The 20,749-nt window shown below is 36.7% G+C and overlaps 1 long non-coding RNA gene across 1 annotated transcript in view; it reads right to left on the bottom strand.

Moving 5' to 3' along the window:
- Positions 1–17,284, bottom strand: part of LOC107210723 — a 38,143-nt gene extending 20,859 nt beyond the window's left edge. The window contains exon 1 of the long non-coding RNA XR_004499330.1: positions 17,032–17,284. This is a non-coding gene — a long non-coding RNA (uncharacterized LOC107210723). The remainder of the gene's footprint in view (positions 1–17,031) is intronic.
- Between the last annotated feature and the right edge of the window lie 3,465 nt (positions 17,285–20,749).

Raw genomic sequence — 20,749 nt, 5'->3', positions numbered from 1 at the left:
AGTAGGACCTACTAATTACATACTTCCATCAATACTTAATTACTATGTGCTTCTCACTTGCCAGTTCATCCTATGAACTTGGTATCTTCTACTGAGCAGCATGAAAAGTAAGATGTATTTGGGTTTTTTTTAGAATTTCCTGTTAGGACAGTTTACTTTATGCTATTTTGTTCTCTGTTTGGGCAAAGAACCTTTTTCTAGTCTGCTCTTTTCACTTGTTTGTATTTTTGGTCTCCCTTTGTCATGCTCCTCTTCATCAAACATTAATTTTATCTCACCATTTTCAAAGCACTTGTACAACTTATTCTTAGACCCTTGCAGCATAATTTGGGGGAAAAGTGTTTGATTTTCTGCAAGTGTCACTCCAGACTTTGCATTAAGAGCAGCACAATCAAGAGAAAACATAACTGTTGATGCCTGTTCTGACAGCTAACATTCTGGAAGTAAATAAGGTCCTTTCCAGTACACCCTGTAGGTGATGGTGTCTTTTCTCAACTGGTGTTCTAATTGCAGAGGAACTGGCTTTTAGGCTTTTCTGTTCTTCAAAGAATAGAATTCCAGTGGAAAGGAGCTGAGACAAACAAAAACTTCCAATTCCCACAAGCAGTGTCAAGACAAGAAAATTGCTGCATAATAACTTTCTGCATGACAATAAATAACATTTAATGTCTAAAAGTCATTGCTGTGCCATTTTATAAAGACACAAACATTGGTCCTACTTATTTAGACAGTCTACAGCTGGAACTCTTTAACCATGTGATTATCTAGTAAGTAATTTTAGTTTGCTTCAGTTTTTAGGGGTTAATTTATTCTGTAGATGTTTGTGGTGTGCTTTCATAAGCAGGACATATACCTATATTTCCATATATATACTTCAGTTATCCCACAGCTGAAAGTCTTATGAACAGTAAATTTTATAAGATTGCCTTGTTTTATGAAAGTGTCTGGACTAAGATTCAGTTTGGGCAGAGCTTCAGTGGGAATCCCTAGACTTCCTTTTGCAGTGAGAAGCTTGGAATGTCCAAAAAGGTGTGTAGGCTTCAAAAGAGAGATTTATGAATACTGAATAGCACTTTTGGAAACTGAGAGCTTTGAGTAAGGCATGGCACATCCTTTTTTGAATACACCCTCCATTGTATCTCATTTAAATGTTTTCATCAGACTCACACAGCTAAATTGGTGGGTTTTTTGGTTAAAGCAATTGTCAGTCTCCTCTTAGGACCCCAGAGTATCTGTTCTTTTCCCCACATATCTGTTCTTTTCTTTCCACAGCACACTTTGAGCTTTTGAGCTCACTGAGCCTTTTTTCCAAGTCTTGAGAGCTCAAACCAGCACCAACCTGACTAAAAGCCAGTCCCACACCCATCCCATAACTGGGCTGGGAAGGAGATCATGATGTGCCAGTTTTTTCTAAACACAGCAGCAATTTGTTACTGAAAAACAAGTATGGCCTGCAAGATGCAGGCTCCTCAGTGCCATGAACCATTATTGGGGCTACTTCATATATGAAAATTTGTCCTTATACTTAGATTTTGGGAATAATTATCTAAAAATATCTGTGTATGAAGAAAAACTATGAATTGCAAAGCAAGGTTATGCATTACGTACAGCTGACATTAAAGTAGAAATATAATTTTGAAATAAATCATAGTAATTTGTGTCTTGATCCTGTTCTTGGGCATTCCAAACACTTCTGTGCAGCACCACTGCCAGGGCAAACCTGTTAGCAGCTTAGATCCTAGTTAGCAGTTTATGTGACTTAGCAGATAGATCTCTTTGTAAAATAAATACAGCTATGATCAAATTATATCAATTTACCCCTTCTCAGATGATTCTTTAAGTTTAGAAACAACACAGTTACAAAAGGGCCAGGCATGCATACAGAAAATATGTCTTGGAAATCTCTGGCAATCCATAGAAATAGCTATATTTCTGGAGTGCCACACTGTAAGATGTCTGGTTTAATCTAAGGGGTTAGGAGAATGTGATCCAGAAAGAATGATGTTTTAGAAGCTCATCTGTTCTTTTGCAAAAGTAAAAACTTCCCCTTCCTGCCAAATTCTGCATTTTTGTCAGGTTCTGCTTTCATTTCACTAAGCTAAGGAAGGTGAGCCAATCTTATTTTAAAAATTAACTTCAAGACTGCATTCAGTGGAAGAAACTACCGGCTTTTGGTGTTTCAGATACTTCAAATGGATAAATCAGTGCAGCAAGAGTGGTGTGTCTGAAGATGGTGATAGTTCCTAGCCCATTTGTAGAACAGGAGAGATGGGAAGATGTTGAGGGGAATTTGCAGCAGCCGTGTTGAAGGCTGTGGGCAGCCACCCCCCAGTCACGCTGGGCGTGGGAGCAGGTGCTGTGTCTGTGCAGAGCACTGAAACAGTCATATGGAGGTGACTGTCACATCAGCTAAAACCCACTAAATAAGGATTAGTCACTGCTATTTTTTTAGCACAGCTCACTCTTTTCTTGGTCCATGAGACAACAGGTGTTTGTTGTTTGAGGCAAGTTATTCTCCTGCAGGATGCCAGAGAACAGAAAGTCCTAAGAATAATAATTTTTCACCAGGAGACACATGTCAGCACTTCTCTAAATGAACTAGAGGAGCTCTAGTTCAGGTGCATTCTGGCCTTTGCCATGGCTGCCTCAAAGTATAGAAAGAGCACAGGCACTCAAATGTGGAAATATCAGTGAACTAATCTAAAGGGATCCTAAAGGTTTGTTCAGTGTCGTGAGCAGACAGAAGCATTTGGCATTTGATTTGGCAGTTCAGTGGGGTCATATTACCTAATATTGAGATGGCAAAAATGCAATCACACTACCAAGATTAATATCAGCTAGAAGAATGTTTTACCAAACAGAACAGGGAGAATTAAGAGAAACAATGTGATTACATAGTTTTTATGAAGTCAGGTCCTTTTATCACACACACCTATGTGTCTAAAATTTAGGATGAGAATCTTAAAGTATATACCTGTCCCCAGAAAGTTTGATTTGTAACATAATGTAGGATGGTGCCAAATAGGGTTGTTGCTGGTTGCATTTTCCTTCCAAATGGCAATAATTTCCCATTACAATCTGAAAACCGTAGGAAAATATACATAAAAAGCAAAGGCTGGATTTATTTTTTCAACTCTAGCAGCTAGTTGCCATTTGTTTGAGTGTTTGCCTTGTTTCTTTAAAAATGTGATTTATTTGGAGGAGATTTTTCTGTGGCACATTGTTTCCCCTCAGGCTATCTCTGAGTCCATAGCACTGGAGATGGTGGTTAATGAAGACAGATGACGTTCCCAGCCCCCAGGCTACTGTTTTCATTTTTCAATACCAGCCTTTGCATCAAGGAACGAGCAGCAGCAGAGACATTCTCTGCCAACAGCAGGGTCTTTGTTTTGTTTCCCAAGCTTCTTCCTAAATGGGAATATAAAAATTGTGTTTCTATAATTATATGTTGTAGAAACTTTAAGGAACAGTATTAGTTGTAAATGCAAAGTTGAAAACAATCATGACCACCCAATCTAATAAGTGTTACTGTGCCATTTCCTCTTCTCCTGTACCATTCCTATAATTATTTGATACAGAGTGATGGAGTAGAGACAGGAGTGAATAAATGAGTTTTACTTCTTTGAAATCAGTGAAACTATACAAATGGAATTTCTTTTTCCTCCTGTGTGAACGTTGGTAAAATATTTTGCAATTTTTTGAGGGACACAATATTTGTGTTTGCACAGCAAACATCATGAGGCTTTGGGGGTTAAGTGAATGGCTGGAATTTGGTTTGTAGATTAATACCCTTATGTGTTTTTCAGGATTTCAATATTAGCCACTTAACTAGGTGATTTAGGTCCTTCACACAGTATGTATACCATTATTTACCTCAGCTGAGCTCAGATGAAACTGTGATAGAATTTATTTTAAAAGTACAAGAAGTGTGGTTTTCTAAAAAAATTACACTAACATGCTGAAGTCACTTGAGTTCTGTTTACTTTCTAACCTAACTGATCTAACCCCAGATACTTAAATAAAGATGCTTCTCTTTAAATGGGGAAAATACAAAGAATTTATTTTAATAGATGTTCATTGTTTTCATGAGCGCATTTTTGTTAATATTTTGTGACTTTGATATTAGAAGTGCAGCTTCTGCAATTTTTCTCATATTAGGCTATTTACTAAAATATTCATGAAAAGCAAGCACAAACTTGTCAGTTAATTAGAGAATACATGTATATTTCTTCTCTTATTATATCATTTACATTCACTTGGCAAAGTTAAATCATATAATTGTTTTATACAATGCAGGGTTTAAAAGATTAGGACTGAAAGATGGAACTGTGTATTGAAAAATAGTTATTCTTTTGTTTTATTATGATTTTGTAGCTTTCTATCAGCTTCTCATTTTCTGAGACTTTTGCTGTGTTCTAATTGCATATAATTAGTTTACTGCTAGAAGTAGAACACTTCAAGAAAAAAAATCTTAAGATGGTTAAAGTCTCCTGGAGAATAATCATATTTTCTCCCTTGAATCTAAGCACTTCAAAGTTAAAAATTCAAAGATATAAGAATCTTTGAAGAAGGACCATCTGAGAAATGTGGAGATCAGTCTACCTGTTTCTACTTTCTTCCTAGTCCTATAGAGATACAGGAAATTCAGGGATAACATTACATATATGCATGTAATCATCTTTGAAGCTTGAAATCCTCTCAAAGTCAATGATAATTTGTAGCTGACTTCAATAGAATCACAATTTGATCTACTTTATAAACTTCCTAGTTGAAAAAAATGTCCATGAAATGGGGAGAGTAAGGGAAAGCCCACTCAATTTTCTGTGGGGGAATAAAAGCACCTAGAAGTATCTTATTCTAAAGAAGATGAATTATTTAAATAAATATTACATAAAACCCAGCATGGTTTGGAACCTTGGTTGCTTTGGTCTTTCTTCAATGATGAACTATCTACATTTGCCCAAAATGACTAAAACTGAAAAGGAATTTTGTTAGTGATGTTTATAAGCTACTGAATTCCATAGGATTGCCATGCTGAAATTCTGGATCTCTTCTCTAGTACATGGTTCTTTAAGGGAACTTGTTAGGAACAAGAAACTTCTTTCTGCTCTGAATTTTTAATATCACAAGACAAAATCAGTTAAAAGAAAATACATATTTTAGAAAAGGGCACATCTGATTGGAGAATGGTAAAAGTAACAAAAGGCACAGTCATCTTCCAGGATTTTTCTCCACTCCTGAGAAGTTTCAATTTATCAAGGCTACCTACTCAAGTGACTTACTAACTATTGGCAAACACATTTTAAAAATAATTATTTTTTTCCCTTCTTTTATACCCCAACATCCCCTTCTCACATTTAGGGGATGAGGATAAATGACACTTAACAGCTATAATCAGCAAACCACCTTTTTTCTTATTCCCTGAGATCACTGGTACTTGAGATGGTTGTTTAAAACTCAGAAAATTATTTATAAAGGAAATAATTGGAAAATTAAAGCAGTTATAAATCAAAATGTTAAGTAACTTGTCCTTAAGTGCTGTGCATGAATAAACTTCCCATTTATAAGATGTACTGCAGTACTTTTTTGAAAGTTCCTTGTCCTTCTCTGACTGCTTCCCACCATTTTCCAGTTCATCTATCCCCACCATGTGTTAATTCTTCTCTCTCTTCTGCCTCTTGTGAGGTTCAACATGACCTTCACAAGTGTTCTTGAGCCAGCTGGAAAGGAGACACAATGAGGTTCCTCCTCCCTGAGTAGAGCTGACAATAAATAATGGTTTGAAAAGTTCCTTTCATGAAAAAATCAGAGTCCAGCTATATTAATTCAAGAGATAAGGCTGAGTAAGGTTTTTAAGTCAGTGAAACTTCTCCTGCATTGGAATTTGCAAGGAACAGACTCTGTATCAGCAGAGAGTAAAAAGCAGTTTGAAAAGGAACCCTGACTGCTCAGCTTTTCCTGATGGATTGTAGTTCAGATTATTCTACTTTCCACATTAAACTCATGAAACTGTGGGCATCAATTACTTATTTCAGGGCTTTTGGACAGGGAAAGATCAAAAGAGATAGCCTTGAATATGTCTCAGCCTTTTCCAATTTCACCAAATTAATTTTTCTGATTTTCAGTCCTCACCAAAAAATGGAAGTACAGAAATAATGTGTAATAGTTCTTTGAGATTCAATCATTAAAAAAAGACAGATATATTTAAGCATATATATATACACACACATATACATACACAGTGCTAGGCTAAAACTATGGCCAAGGTACTAGGGATATTCCAGTTCCTCATTTTTTCTTCAATTTGTCTCCTGTGTAGTTATTTGATACCCAATCAAGTTTCATGTATTGGTTGAGATTTCTTCCTTTTGGCTACTGATCTCCACCCACTCAGCCTCAGACCTTTCAGTCTTGCACTTCTGAGCCTGCCATGGTTTTGTGAACCTTTTGTGAAACTTAATGTTCAGTGGGCACAGTGTTGGCTCCCAGGCATATGAGACTTAGTGAATTGCAAACTGAAGCACTGCATTTATTTCAGTTCACTTATCAATGATAACTTTGTTCCATGGAATGCAGCTAAGAAAAAGTGGAAGGAAAGCAATTCCTTCTGCAGAGAAAAAAATAAAAGCAGCTAGAGCAGAAAGAGGTAAAAAAAGAGAAAAGGCTAGAAAAAATATCTAAGAGCATCTTCCAGAGAAGACTAGGCCTTTCATTAAGATAAAAGGGAAACCGAGGCTATTTCTTGATGACACCTCCAACTCCTCACCTTTTCACAAAAATACAGTGGCCACCAAGGGGAGGCTGGTGCTTTGTGTCCTCTTTCATCAAGTTGAGTTTCACATTTTTCCTTATGGGTCCTGGCCTTTCTAAATCATTCAAGGGGGTGTAATTCCTTTTCTTAAAGAAAAGTCTCACTGAAAAATCCTGCGTATGTTAATAAAAAATTTTATAAAACCAGCAGCAGCAAAAAAATTCTATGCATGCTTTCTGAAATTTTTTCTGTGAATAAAACCTTGTTTTGGCAAAGGCATTTTGAGCATCCTTGTTTTATTTCAGTGAGTGAGATATGGGAAGCTCTGCCTCAGCTGCACTTTCATTTGAAATCTATAAGCATTCTCCAAGTTTTACTTTTTTGACCTTGAGTTGACTTTGAGCTGAATGCTGCAGTAGATGCTCATGTTTCAAATGAGGTACAAGTGCAAGTGTGCCCAAGCAGAGTGCTCATCCCCTCTGAGGGCTTTCAGGTGAACACTCATGACTTTGGGAACAGCCTCTCATCCTCCTCTCATCCGCCGCTGCAGTTCAGCGATTTCCTCACTCCCAGAAAGAAACGTAAGCAATTAATCAAAGTTTACACTGAGGTGATTGATGAAGAGATCAATAATTTGTCTGGTTGCCTTAAGTGAAAAGTTCAAAATAAACAGGGGCATGGCTGGATCACCACCTCTAACATCAAAAAGAAATGAAGGGTTGTTGTTGCAGTGGGTGACTCCTTCTGAGGGGAACAGAGGGGCCCATGTATCAACCAGACCCATCCCATAGGGGTCTGCTGCCTCCCTGGGGCCTGGGTGTGGGATATCACTGAGACACTTGTACTCTCTTTCTGCCTATTTGGTGTTCCTGTTGGCAAGCATGGAGCAATAGAAACAAAACAAGGTGTCTGGGTATAAACATCAGGGTGTTTTGGGTGTCTGAACTTAACTCTGAGGAAAGAGTACTGAAGCTTTAGGGCAAAGAAGCAGCAGACATCTGTAAAACAAGAGTTGTTGAAAAGTTGTGCTAGGGGAGCTGTATTTCACCAAAAGATAAATGTTTGTACTGTAGGAAAGGAATAATAAATTTACCAAAAAAAAATAATGCAGTTGGACACATACAAATATAACTAGAATATTCTCATTGATTTAAGCTAAATAACAACATTTAAGATTTCCTTGTTTGTGGAAGAGAAGGTAGCAGTGTGAAACCAGGTTGGAGTAATTTGCCTCCCTCTCTACCCCTGTGCTGTCAATAAATTGCCCAGTAGTTTGTCTAATATGTCAGATGAGATGTCTGACAGCCAGTTTTGTGTCCTCTCCTGGAAGAATCAAACAGACTGGAAATCTGAGTACCTGTTTTTAGGATAACACATCCACTTGTAGGGAGCAAAACAAACATGGGTGATTAAACACAGAGAAGCATTAGAGACAGAGTAGGAAAATATCAGAAAAGCAGCATTTATGCTTTGTGGTCATTTAGATATTGAGGCTTCGGTGAAAAAGGTGGAACTCAAATATATCTTCTGTCTTTGAACCATTTATAGCTAATGTTCTTTGTCCATTGATGTGTGTTGGTAGGCTAACCATTGCACCCAGTCGGTTGCTTAGTTGTTAGCAATGTTGAGTTTATTGAAAAAAATACCAGAAAAGAAGGAATCTGAAGCTAAAAAAGCTGAGAATACAAAACATGGAGTAAATTCTGTGGTCTTCCTGAATGTCAAAAGGCAGTGGGTGTTCTCTTTTATATGGCTCTTGTTGGGCACTAAAAGAGGACATACACAGTGTTGCAGATCCTCAAACTCCTCTAATGGCTAAAGGCACTTGGAAATGTATGACCTTCCCCACCTTCCTGCCATGGGTAGGTTGAACCCTATGATATTTTTAGAGAGTATATGTGCCCTCTAAATGAGAGTTCTATGAGATATTCTAATAGATGACCTAATTTACATGATCAGTCATTATTTATGCATTTGTTTTCAGTAATTGCAGCTAACAGCTTGATTGCAAATGCTAATGCAGAAGAACAAAGTGGGTTTCAAAAGGTTATGAATTTATAGTATTGACTGACTTTAGTTCTGCCTGCTCTGCAGAGTCTCTCTGGTTCTCTGGCAAGAGCACAATGAAGATGCTGTGGATGCTGATGCCTTTTCTGTCTAAGTCCTGAATGAACCAGGGTCAGAGCATTGCTCAGTGGATCCAGGTGTATCACTTCTATTGATGATATGGAGAAGAAGGCTTTAAATTATGGACCTGTTTCAATTCAAATGAAACCAAACTAAAAAATTGCTGATCTTTGTCTTGGTTTGAAAGACAGGTGCCTGCTAAGAAAGGCAGGAGCATCCCTTGGAATGAAAAATGTAACCTCTGTTATAGATACATATTATATTATTGGTTTTTCACAAATATTAAAATTAATGTTATATGTATAAGGTTAGAAAACTTTGCTGTATTCATATAGTTTCTTCTATTTCTGTTATTGATGAAACTTAGAAATAGTGGTGTAATACTTATATATGTCAAGCTGTAGCATGGTATTAAAATAAAAACTCCTCTAACCCAGAGACTGAAAAAAAAAGTCAGAAGTGCCCCCTGCATTCTTAGATTATCTTATCCAGATGAAGACAGCAGTGACTGGAGCTACAAGGGAAGAATTTATTGAACCTCTGTTATCAAGAACTGTGAGACTCAGTGGAGCCAAGAAGATTGATCTATTGGGGAGGGGTGAGTTGAAGCTAAGCAAAGGAACATCTAAAACTTAAGAGGAATGTTTGAATCATGTATGAGAATGTATGAATATGTGATAGGGTTCTGTTTTTAAGGGACAATCCTTAGTTAGGTGTGCTCTCTTGGCTGAATGCTGAGGCACCCAGCTGTATTTGTACATTTTTATTTATTTCTATCTCCTACTTGTCTTTCTATTAAACTTTTTAAATTTAATTTTTAATTTTCCCAATCCAAATCTCACTGAATCTCCACCATACACAGAAAACCCTAGGTAAAGAGAGAGCAACCAGCTGCACCCCTTCCCTGAGCTGTGGCAACTTCTGTCTCTTTTAAGTATCTGGTCATTATTATCTCCTAGCAACACATATGGGGAAAAATTCCTTAAGAGACAAGACAAAACAAAACAAAATAAAATGGTGAATTCCCAAAACCCCAACAGTGGTTTGGTGTTTGTCCTGTGGTTCTATGGTTTCTGTATTTCAGCCACAGATGTGCAGCTTAAACATGCTGAATTTGGATAGTTTACCTAAAATGAGCTTTCAGTGATCTGAAGCATTTTATGAAACTTCAGACTCCAAAATCACAGCAAGAAAACCATAGAAAAATCTCAAGATTTTTGTCTATGGTTTCTATCCTCGTGCTGGAGTACTGAACGATTGTGTATAATGCTATTGAGTGTTAAATGTCTAATAACTGCACAACCTGTATTAAGAATCTTTCTGTGATTATATAGATAAAATTCATACTTACCACTCTATAAAATCCTCACATAAACAATAGAACAGACATAAAAGACTCAATTTGTCATCTTGTGATTCTGAAAATAGTTGGGCTCTATAGTTCAAATGCTTCTGAAATCTGAATACAAAATGCACTTCACATGTAAATATTTATCATGAAAGCTTGTAGCATTTTTTTCCCCCACTTATTTTCTCACTGTATCTCCTTTATTAAAAATGCTCTTCAATTCTGTATATTAAACTAACATGCTGAAACTCAGGAATGTTGGGAAAATGTAACATACAGTCTCTTGATAACAAAACCCATCTTACTTGGTGCTTGAACTTGGGTCTTAATTATAGAAAAATAAATTACTTATTTTCTAATCCACACAGTATAGCTTAATTTGTTACTTTATCTCACAAAGAATAATTAAGTTCCATCTAAACATCTTATCAGTTAATCCTCCCCAGAAAATGAGCTCATTAAATTAGTGTAGAAGGGTATTTTGTGTCACAAATCCTTCTCCTGGTTGAATAAACAGAGCTTTATTTATGGTGCAGAGTAAGAACATTTTTAATTTCTTGGTGACATTTTAATTATGACTGCTGATGCTAGAAGTAGGAGCACAATAAAAGCTCAGTAAGACAAGGCCATTCCCAGACTGTGTCTAGTTGTCACATTCCAGAATGCTTCGTTTCTTTTTTTTTGGTCCACATGAGAACACATGCAGGAGGGAAAACACAGAGGTAATTTTTAAGCAAAGAGAGTGGTAATTAGAGCCATTGTTCTCAGTCCAAAATGATGTGATCTTATCTGTTAATTGTCACTTCATGGCTGCTTTTGTTTCCTGTGAGCACCAAGCTGGTTCTCTGGACTAGTCACTGGTGGTTAAATTCAGTGCACAGAACTCCTAGAATATATCAATTTAAACATTGCTATTCTAGTGAGACCCTTGTTGAAGGCAGGGAATGAGAGAAGGTGTGATTTGGTGATTTTCAGCTACACTGAACAGGAATGCTTTTTTTGTGTCAAAGAGATAGTGAGAAAAACCAGCTTTCAATTTGCTGTGAAAAGTCAGTAAGACCACACTAATTTCTCCAGCCCATTTGTCTGTAGTATCTGGAATAACATAGAATAGCCCCTGCTTATGATGTGAATAATGATAAAGGCAGGGAGAATGAATAATCTCAGGCATTAACTATGAGGCATTCAGGAAGAACAGGTGGCCATTCCTGCTAACCTCCCTTTATTTAAATAAACAAAATGTTACATTATCATAATTCTGGCAGAGGAAGACATTCTTAATTTTAGGAATGTTCATTTCCAGTATTAAGTTCCCTTTTTACCATTTGTAAAATTAAACTACATGTACATTTACTGCATATTTGCATATACTTGTTTTCTTTGCATGTGTTTGTTCATTAGTTTAGGCTATTGCAGAGATATTCATGAAGTGTATTATTCTGTAGGTGAACTAATTTAATTTTTCATTCTTGGATTACTTCATTCATCTGTAAACCTCACTAGGTGTCTCTGCTGTGGAAAAGCTGACTATATCTTTAAATGCCGGTCTTTGAAATGGATGAAGAAGCATGTGCAACAACAAAATCTCAGTGAACTAACACTAGTCTGATTACTAACCAAATTCAATTTTCTATGACTTTTTTTATTGAGTCTCTTTGAATATCTACTATAAAATTCCTGATTATGAACCAGCCTGACAGCTGTCAGTCACAGGCTAATTGGAGTGTATCTGTACAAAGAACCTGAATTCAGTTATGTGTTGCAGAAAATGCCTCACAACTAACCTTGACTTCTTGTATCTTAAAGTCAAAATAAGGAAAGAAGTGTTTCAGTTTTTGTGTTTTTGTTCTTTTGGGGTTTTTGTTCTTTTTTGCTTTGGGGTTTTTTTAGGACCACGTCTGTTGTTTTCATAATGTTTTTCTGGAAGTTAAGTAAGCTTTGGAGAAAGAAAAGTAGATAAAATAATGCTCCCAAGTGTAGATTTTTCTTTTATCAATAAGAGTTAAGGACAGAAATAATTGCTTTAAGGTGTCCTGCACTATAACTGCTCTGAAGCCATTGTGGGTTAACAGAATTTTCCAGGTCATTTATGATAATCCTTTTGTGATAGCAAGATTGTCTGTCAGAGTGATGGAACATGTGAGCTAAGATCACTTAAATCTATTTATAACAAGGGCTATAGCACTTTGATTATCATGGGGATTCAGAAGAGACTGATTTTATATTTGAGTGGCAAGGTCTGTCAGGAATGTACATTAATTTTATAAAGAGGTTATATGCAATCTCTCTCAAATCTTTGGATGATGGTTCCAGCAGAGCTGGAAAGAGAGCTTCCAATCTATTTCAGCATCTTTCAGTGTCTGAAAGGACATGGAAATAATCAGTGATTGGGGCAGGTGGATGAGGCAGACAGGTTAGGGGGGAGCAGTCTAAGATAATGTTTATATCCTGAGTGGGATGGAGATACAGCATAGTATTGAAGTAACACTGGGCAGAACTTGGAAGAACTGCTTCTCTTTGTGATATTAATCTACTCTTATCTGGGTGTCTGGCTCCCTTATCAACTTTTCTGTCTCTTCCTTTGCTAATGGTCATTTCCTGGAGAGCTCTCATTTATATAAAAGTGCCTTTTTCAAGGAAGCCACAGAACTGTGTGGGACTCTGAGCTGTCTGTTGTGCTGACTGAAACTCATGGGGGCCCAAATAAGCATTTACAAATATCTCTTTGAACTGGTCATTAATCAAGATGACACAGAGAGGACTCCCAGGCTGGTCTGCTCGTGGGTGTCTCATCAGTGTGTGCTGTGATGGAGAATTAGCACTAGAAGCTTACACTTCATATATCAGTAGGATTTGGTGATGAAGCAGATTCATTTCCTCAATTCAGATTGGGAATTTGGCTTTTCTGACAAAATATAATTCTACCTTTACAGAGGGTATCACAGTAGGGCAGTTAATTTGACTTTGCTACATATTATTAATTGGTTTAGTCAACTTGCTTGGTCACAAAGCATGAAACAGGTAGCATACACATTTATGTATAGCTGTCCAAACTACTGCACAGATTACCTGTCCACATTTTAATCTCTACAGTTCTCTCAGAGACAGTTTTTAATTTATTCTATTTTAAGAAATCATTCTGATCTATATTAAGTCACGTGGTATGCATTAGTTGTGTTGCTCAGGCACTTCTCATTTTTTATCTCAGTTTTCTCATCCAGAATTGAACAGGATTTCCGTATTTAATATCCCATTACTGTAGATGAAAAAAAAAACTAGATACCAACACCAATTAATTTTATTTATTTTCCACTTCTCTTGTGGAAAGAAGAATTCTCTTTGGAGCTCTGATTCCAGTTTTCATATTCCTACTTCATGACTGCTTTGTATTGGGTTGAAATTTTAAATTTTTCAGCAGCAGCTCTAGGACAATCTCCCAAACCCCTATCCTGGTCAGTTTGCAGCAGCATAAGCCTAGACCTCATGTCAGTAATTTTACAGCTTACTTTTTTGTTTTATTTTCCCATTTGGGGCTTGTAGATTTTTACTTTATTGCTAGGTAATAAGATCCTGCACTCATCTGCTATTTCTGTCTGCTAGACCTGGGAAGTAAAATGATACTATAATCCACTTCAAATCACATTATAACAATCCTTATTAATTGAGGCTTTGTCTTTAATCACCTCATAAGATTATGATGATAGAGTTTTGCTACAAACTGCCACTCATGCTGTCAATAGGGCCACTGTATCTCCCTGGGATCCTCTATTTCTATACAATTGAACATGTTACGTCATTAAAAATCTTTTGCTTTTATCCCAGCCAGATTCTGGCACACACTTTTTTCTACACATGGCTCAGCACCATATAACCTGTAAACTGTATCAATTTTTTCAAATCTCAGTTCAATGTTGAGGTGCAAAAAGCTCACAGATAAAACCCTCCTAATTGTCAACTCTGAATGTGTGTCTAGAGCTCAGTGATTCAAACCAATATTTCTAATTAGGACTGAAATTTCTCATTGGATATTTTGGCCAGGTAGGAAATGATCATGGCAATTATATTGATTAGGGTGCAGGAATATTTTCTCTGCTCTTTTTCTTTCAGGTGTCTTTTCTCCAAATTAATCAGGAATTAAATCTCATTTTGATTATATTTATATTGGCTCAATTATTATGCTAGCAAAATTTTTGTGATGTATCTGGAGAGGGTCCTAAGTCAAATCACTACTTAAATCTTGCTTTCTTAACATGAATCAAAAATCTAGAAATACAAATACAACTAAAGTACTGGCATGTACATTAATATTCTCAAATATTGTTACTGGTGGCTGGAAGCTTATTGCCTCTTATCTTTTTCTGCTGCAACTTCTTTGAATCTTCCTTGTATTGCACATAGTGCTTTTCTACTTGTTAATGCTTTCTGGCCGAATCTCTGAAATCCATCATTTCTGCTGCTTTTTTCTTCCTCTTTCTTTTTTCTTCTGTACACAATACATTTTTTTATACTATTCAGTATAAAATACATGACAGACTGCAGATATAAAAATGTTTTATATAGCAGAATATACCTAACATTTATAACATACTTTATTAACTCATGGAAATTGAGCAGGATTTTATTGGTCTGATATTTTTTTCTTGTGAATCACTCGATAACACAATAATAGTATTGCTACATTATCAACCTTGCATTTTAGTGATCATATATAGACACATTTTTTTTTATAGCGTCTTGTATTACCTATAAGTTTAGGAATAAAATACCAACATCATACCATCAAAATCTTTTTTAGAGCAAAAATACATCGCTCAAAAGAAAGTATATATGTATCTTTTAAAGAAAAAACCTTATGGAGCACAGACAGTAAAGGTTTATGTTTGAGTATTTAGCAGGCTATTTTTTATATTGATAGCTCAGTCTTGCATATCTTATGGTTTGATTTTACAATTGCACATTGGTCTTCCTAATTCAGGTTTCTCAAAAGGTACATTATTGATTCATTAAGACTGGATTACACAAAGGTTGATGTTGTATCTGCTGAGTACCTGATCATCTAATCCAAGTGAATTACAGTATTTGTTTAACACTCAGTAGGGTCAAACTCATTTCTCCATTTTTTGAGTCCAAATACAATTTGTCCTATGGAGGAAAATTATATTAAAAATATCCAAAAAACAAAAGGGAGTTTGTATTCACAAAAAAGATGCAGTTTGGTGATTCAACATCTTCCAGAGAGTAACAATAAATCTTTACTCCAGAAGCTAATTTTATCACATACAAAGGCTGTGTTAATTCAGGATAAGAGTCCCAGAATGGACTGGAATGCAGCAACTACTTAGTTATTCCTTTCTATGTCTTACTGTCTCCTTTGACTAGATTGAAGATGACTAAATGGGGATTTATATTTTTTTTGTTTTTTGTATTTAGGCCATATACAGTTGTTACAAGTCACAGCTCTGGGGCACTGCTGTCCCAGGACTACTGCTCTCTAATTCTGACATAGGTTGCCTGCAGCCACAAAATCTTTCCACAAGCTTGTTGTGTTTCTTAATCCCACAGTCCCCCATGCATGAAACAATCTGTCATCTCACTTTTTTCCCAAGTCTCTTCCCTATATCTTGCCCTAACAAGCCTTGGCAAAAGCAAGAGTGAAACAAAAGCACACAATTGGAGGTTTAGCAAAATTGAGGGAATCTGCAAGTAAGTTCTAGCTCAAATGTTCTGTTAATACCACTGAGAACAGAATTTCTATGATTTATTATTTGAACAAGATCTGTCGAGGGTGAAATTCAATACATCCCAGACTGGTATAGGCACCCACATTTCAGTGGTTAACTGTGGTTAGGATATATCTGGCCATCATGTGCTCAGTCATCACATTTGACTTAACTTCCCCAGTTCATGAGAACTCAGCTTTTAAAACAGCTTTGTAGAAAATTTCAAGAGTGTAAGGCAAATGATGCCAATACAATAAGAATTTGTGGAGAAAGGAGGAGAGAAAGCTGTCTCTGTATACATACTGAAATATCCACTTAGAATCAGAATTCCAGGTTATGTGCATCAATGTCATTTACACATTTGAGTAGCTCACCATTTATCTCCATGGGAAATTGGAACAAAATTTTGGGGGTTACTGAGATGGACATCACCCATGAGGAGCTTGCTCTGGCTCATTTAAAACTGTTGTTATGTTCTACATATGGCTTTAAGTAAAAAAGAAAGCTTGAAGTGAGTGTCAAACCCCAAATTTTCCATTGGTTTCCACAGTTTAGGAGGAACTGTGGTTCTGTGGCTCTGTTCATCCTTCTCAGGAAATTATGTAGTGTGGTATCCTGTGCATGAATTCTGCTGTGTTGCAGGTGTCTAGACATCAAACTTTAAGTGCAAATTAAAGCTTTGGCAGATAGAAGAGAAGAATCACTTGAACTTGGGGAGAAAATTCATACATATGTGTATAAATTAAAAAAAAAAAAAATTAACAGCATTTTAATTATTTGATTAAAGATTTAGAACTGTTTCATTAGGGTTGAGAGTTCCTCCTCATCATACCACAATTTAAGATCTAAATACACACATTTAAGACATAATTATTTTTCCTCAATGACTTTGTGCCCTTGGCAGAGTCCCAGAGCTGATGCAAATTTCTCTAAGGGTCAGCAGGTTTTGCACTCTTCCTATTATGTTAGCCATAGAAATACTTTTAATGTATTTTATAAACAGTCTACCATGCCCCCCCCCACCCCACCCCAAGCAAACAGTAATTAGGAGCAATGAAAATAGAAAAATCCAAATTCTAACTCACCCTAAGACTGTGTTTCATATTTACTGAACAGCAGTCTCACAGTGTCTTCCTTGGAAGATTCAAGAGCCATAAGGCAACTGGTTGTATTTAGTAATCTTCTGCATCAGTAGTTTTGCCTTTTGGGCTCCAGAATTGATTTTCCTCATCTTGGCATAGTTTTACAGCTCTGCCCCTTGACCTCTGTTGCTCTGTGCTGGCCAGCAGTGACATGAATGGCAAAAGAAATGTAAATCAGACTGGTGGTTTCTGGAACATCAGAAGTGACAACTGTGGAGTGTGTCTGATGGGTAGAGTGAGTTAAGACAGTTATTTTGAAATATATTACAGCTGGGAATCAGTCACCACAGAGAGACCATTCAAACTTAGGAAACTTCCTTCTTTATGAAGAAATTCACTGCAAGAAAGGGAACGTGTCTACCCTGCAACCACAAAACCCAAAGGTGTTGTCATGACATTGTAAGCTTCTGCTAAGAATTCCATAAACTGTGTGAGAACCATCTATCTCAAAAATCCTAATGTCTTTGATTTTTCACTAGAAACATGCTGGGGTGAAAAAGGTTTCTACAAAATGTATTTCTGTTTAATTTAAAATTCTCTTTTAAAACTTACTTAGCCACAATGTGCTTGTATGCTGTACAAGCTAGAATTTTGGGTATTAATAGCACATTCCAATGCTGAGACTTCTAATGTACATGAACATTACCATTACTGTGGTGAGGTTTCCAGCTTTTCCTGCCTTTTTCTAATTACCTGCCTCTTAGTTCTTTGTACAACATTCACTGTTGAGAAGTTCCAATTACACATCACAGATCCTAGCTGCTGTTAGAGCTAATGGCAGTAATACCTAGTTGATACCTGACTTTTTTTCTCAGCAGAATATAAACGTCATTGAAGAAGCCTGGGAGAGCAAAGTGAGTAGATCCTTGCATGATTTTTTCAAATCTGGTGAACTGCAAACAATTCTTCCTCCTAAACTCTTAAATTCTTCCTCATTTTTTTAAAGAGGGAAATATAAGCATCCATTAGCAGCTCAACATTATTATTACCATTTCACATTATTGAAAAAGTGACTTGTCCACATTCACCCAGAAAAAGACTTGGTAATTTGAGTCCTTGGACAGTTAAAGCCTTTGGGTTTTATCACCTAAAATATGGTGTTATGACCATGGTGAATATTTTTCTCTTGACTATGCAGAAGTGGGCTGAAAGTTATGTTCAGATGAACAGTTCCTAAATCTCAGATTGTTGCATTCTGGGGCTGCAGGATCTTGTCCAGGGAGGATACAGTTACCAGTGACTGACATGGGACTCCATTGAGATGGGCTTCTGCTCAGGAAAGCATTCATTCAGCACAGGAACAAACTCAGCTTAAATCCAGAGACAGAAAGCCCAGAACAGAGGCTGGGTGGTGGGTTTTATGGGACAGAGCCAGGGTGGAGTTTAAGGTTGGGGACTAATAGGGGCACAAAACTACCAGAACCCCTGGGCTGACACCCAGTTACCAGTTACTGCAGCTAACAAGCTGTGGTTTTTTGCCTGCAGAAGTCTGAGTTTCTTGCACAAAAAAATTGTTGTCATACATCCATTCTTAATGGTTTAACTGTGGAAATAATCAAATTAATGCAATTAATACATTTAAATCAGAATTATTCAGAGATAAGGAGTGGTATTTCCTGTGAGAACAATTTGTCCCCCTTAGGAGCAGAGAGTGCCCAAGGACAACTTTGTGTCCTTGTCAACCTCACTGTTCAGTGATGCCACAGTGTTCCTTCAGCAAGGACCACAGACACAGCCCCACCAAGGCTGAGGATTTTCCCCAGAAATCTGTGACCAGACATTCCTGCAGGGAGACTGTTTGGGTCAGGGGCTGCCAGGCAGGGCAGTGGCCAGGGGGACATTGTTCAGGTGGCTTGGGCATGCAGGCACTGGTTCCTGAAGAAACCCAGGAGTTACAGATCAGCAGCTCTGACATCATCTCCTCCTCCCTTCATACAGATGCACATTTGCTGCTTGCCAGCCTCCTTCAGCCTGTGTTAAGATACTTCAACTCTGACTTTACACCTTCCTTACTTTCAGTTATTCCCTCTGGTGTATTACAGGCAAGGTCTTTTTATTTTTCTCTGTGTGCACTGAGGAGAACAGGGTGTCCATTCTAACTATGCAAAGAACACTCTGTAATGGGTCAAGTACCAGAGCTGAGATCTCAGGCAAGATCTTCTCTGTTCCAGTATAGAAACTAACAGTAGGAGAAACAAGATATGTTTTCCATCTGAGATTTTAATGTGATTTGTTGCAGTTGTGTTTCTTCTGTGGTGGTTTCTGTTCAGTATCCTTCACTGCACTGCCCTTGATGTAAGCTTGTTTTCCTTTATTCTTGCTCACCATCCAGCCACAGTTATGGTGTGAAAACAAATTGGTGATTATTTGCTTTTGCACTGTCTGTGCTTTCAGATATTATCAGTCGTTTTATCTTTTAAATATACATTCCCAGCTATTAAATGCTAGATATAATAAAACAAAATAATAGCTAATAATCTGTGTAGCTTGCTTGCAATACAGAGATATAATAACTTGTCTGACATTTTTTAGAGCCAATATTTACCTTTATCACTGGAAAGTGCCTCCTGAGACTCATTATTCATGTAATTTCCATTAAGAGGCTGTAGTAAAACAGCCTGTTGTCTTACAACTCTTGTTTCTAAGTAAATTATTTTTAGTAATAAATACGTCAGCTTTTGTTACATCAGAGAACTATTATTATTTCTTATCTCTAGACATTTATAAATAAATTAATCATGTTTATTTATAAACTTCTTTACATTTATTTATTGCACTAGCCAGATAAAAGTGCTTTTCTTTAGGTACATGGTTATATCTCTTGAAGCTTACTTATTGCTTTTGAACCTAAGGCTGTAACAAAATTAATATTCTTGCTTTCTATATCTTTTACTTTTCAATTAACCAAGGGTGGTATTTAGGAAAAATAAAAGTTGTATTGAAAGATAAATTCTGCCAGTTTTGAATAATGTGATAAAAAATAGCACAGAATTGAGTTCCTTGAATATCTGTTATTCCTACTGCCACGACTAATGCCTGATATAGGAACATAACAAGTAACTTGTGTCTTTAATTTTTCTGATGAATGGTTCCATGCAGATCTATGAAAACCCCCAATACAAATTTCAAGCTCTGTTATATAATTAAAAAATGTTTTGCAGCAATGTGAATATAACCTAGAATTCTTTGTCTCTTTCAAAGTCTTGAAACCCACGGCTTGCTACCTAAGTATTTATGGCATTGTTCATGTAGCTGCAAGAGGAAGATTTTTAGCTTCATGCTCTGGTAGAATTTTGTTAAATTTTGTTAGCAGAGCTTGCTGCACAGTCTAGTTTTTTCATGTTATAATTGTTTTTAGCATCATCAGTATGCTTTTAAAAGTCATTCTGTACATGGATAGAAATAATGAGATTTTCAAAAGCATCAGGCACTTGCTTAATTCTGCACATCTCCACTTGAAAGCATTTTTGTTGTTTTATTAACTCATTTGCAAGGAGCAGACCAGTGCTGTCAGGGGATTGAATGATGGATGGTTAGTTATCAACCAAAGCTATGATAAGGACTTTCTGCTTTACCAGTTCTTTGTATTGTCCATAACAACCTTTCTCTTCAGTCTCAGTAGTCTTAGAATTATTCTTCTCTGTACTCTTTGGGAGTTGCA

The sequence above is a fragment of the Parus major genome, chromosome 13, assembly GCF_001522545.3.
Source record: "Parus major isolate Abel chromosome 13, Parus_major1.1, whole genome shotgun sequence".
In the NCBI taxonomy this organism is placed as follows: Eukaryota; Metazoa; Chordata; class Aves; order Passeriformes; family Paridae; genus Parus; species Parus major.
The sequence above is the reverse complement of the archived record's forward strand: the minus strand, read 5'-3'. Positions and strand labels throughout refer to the sequence as shown.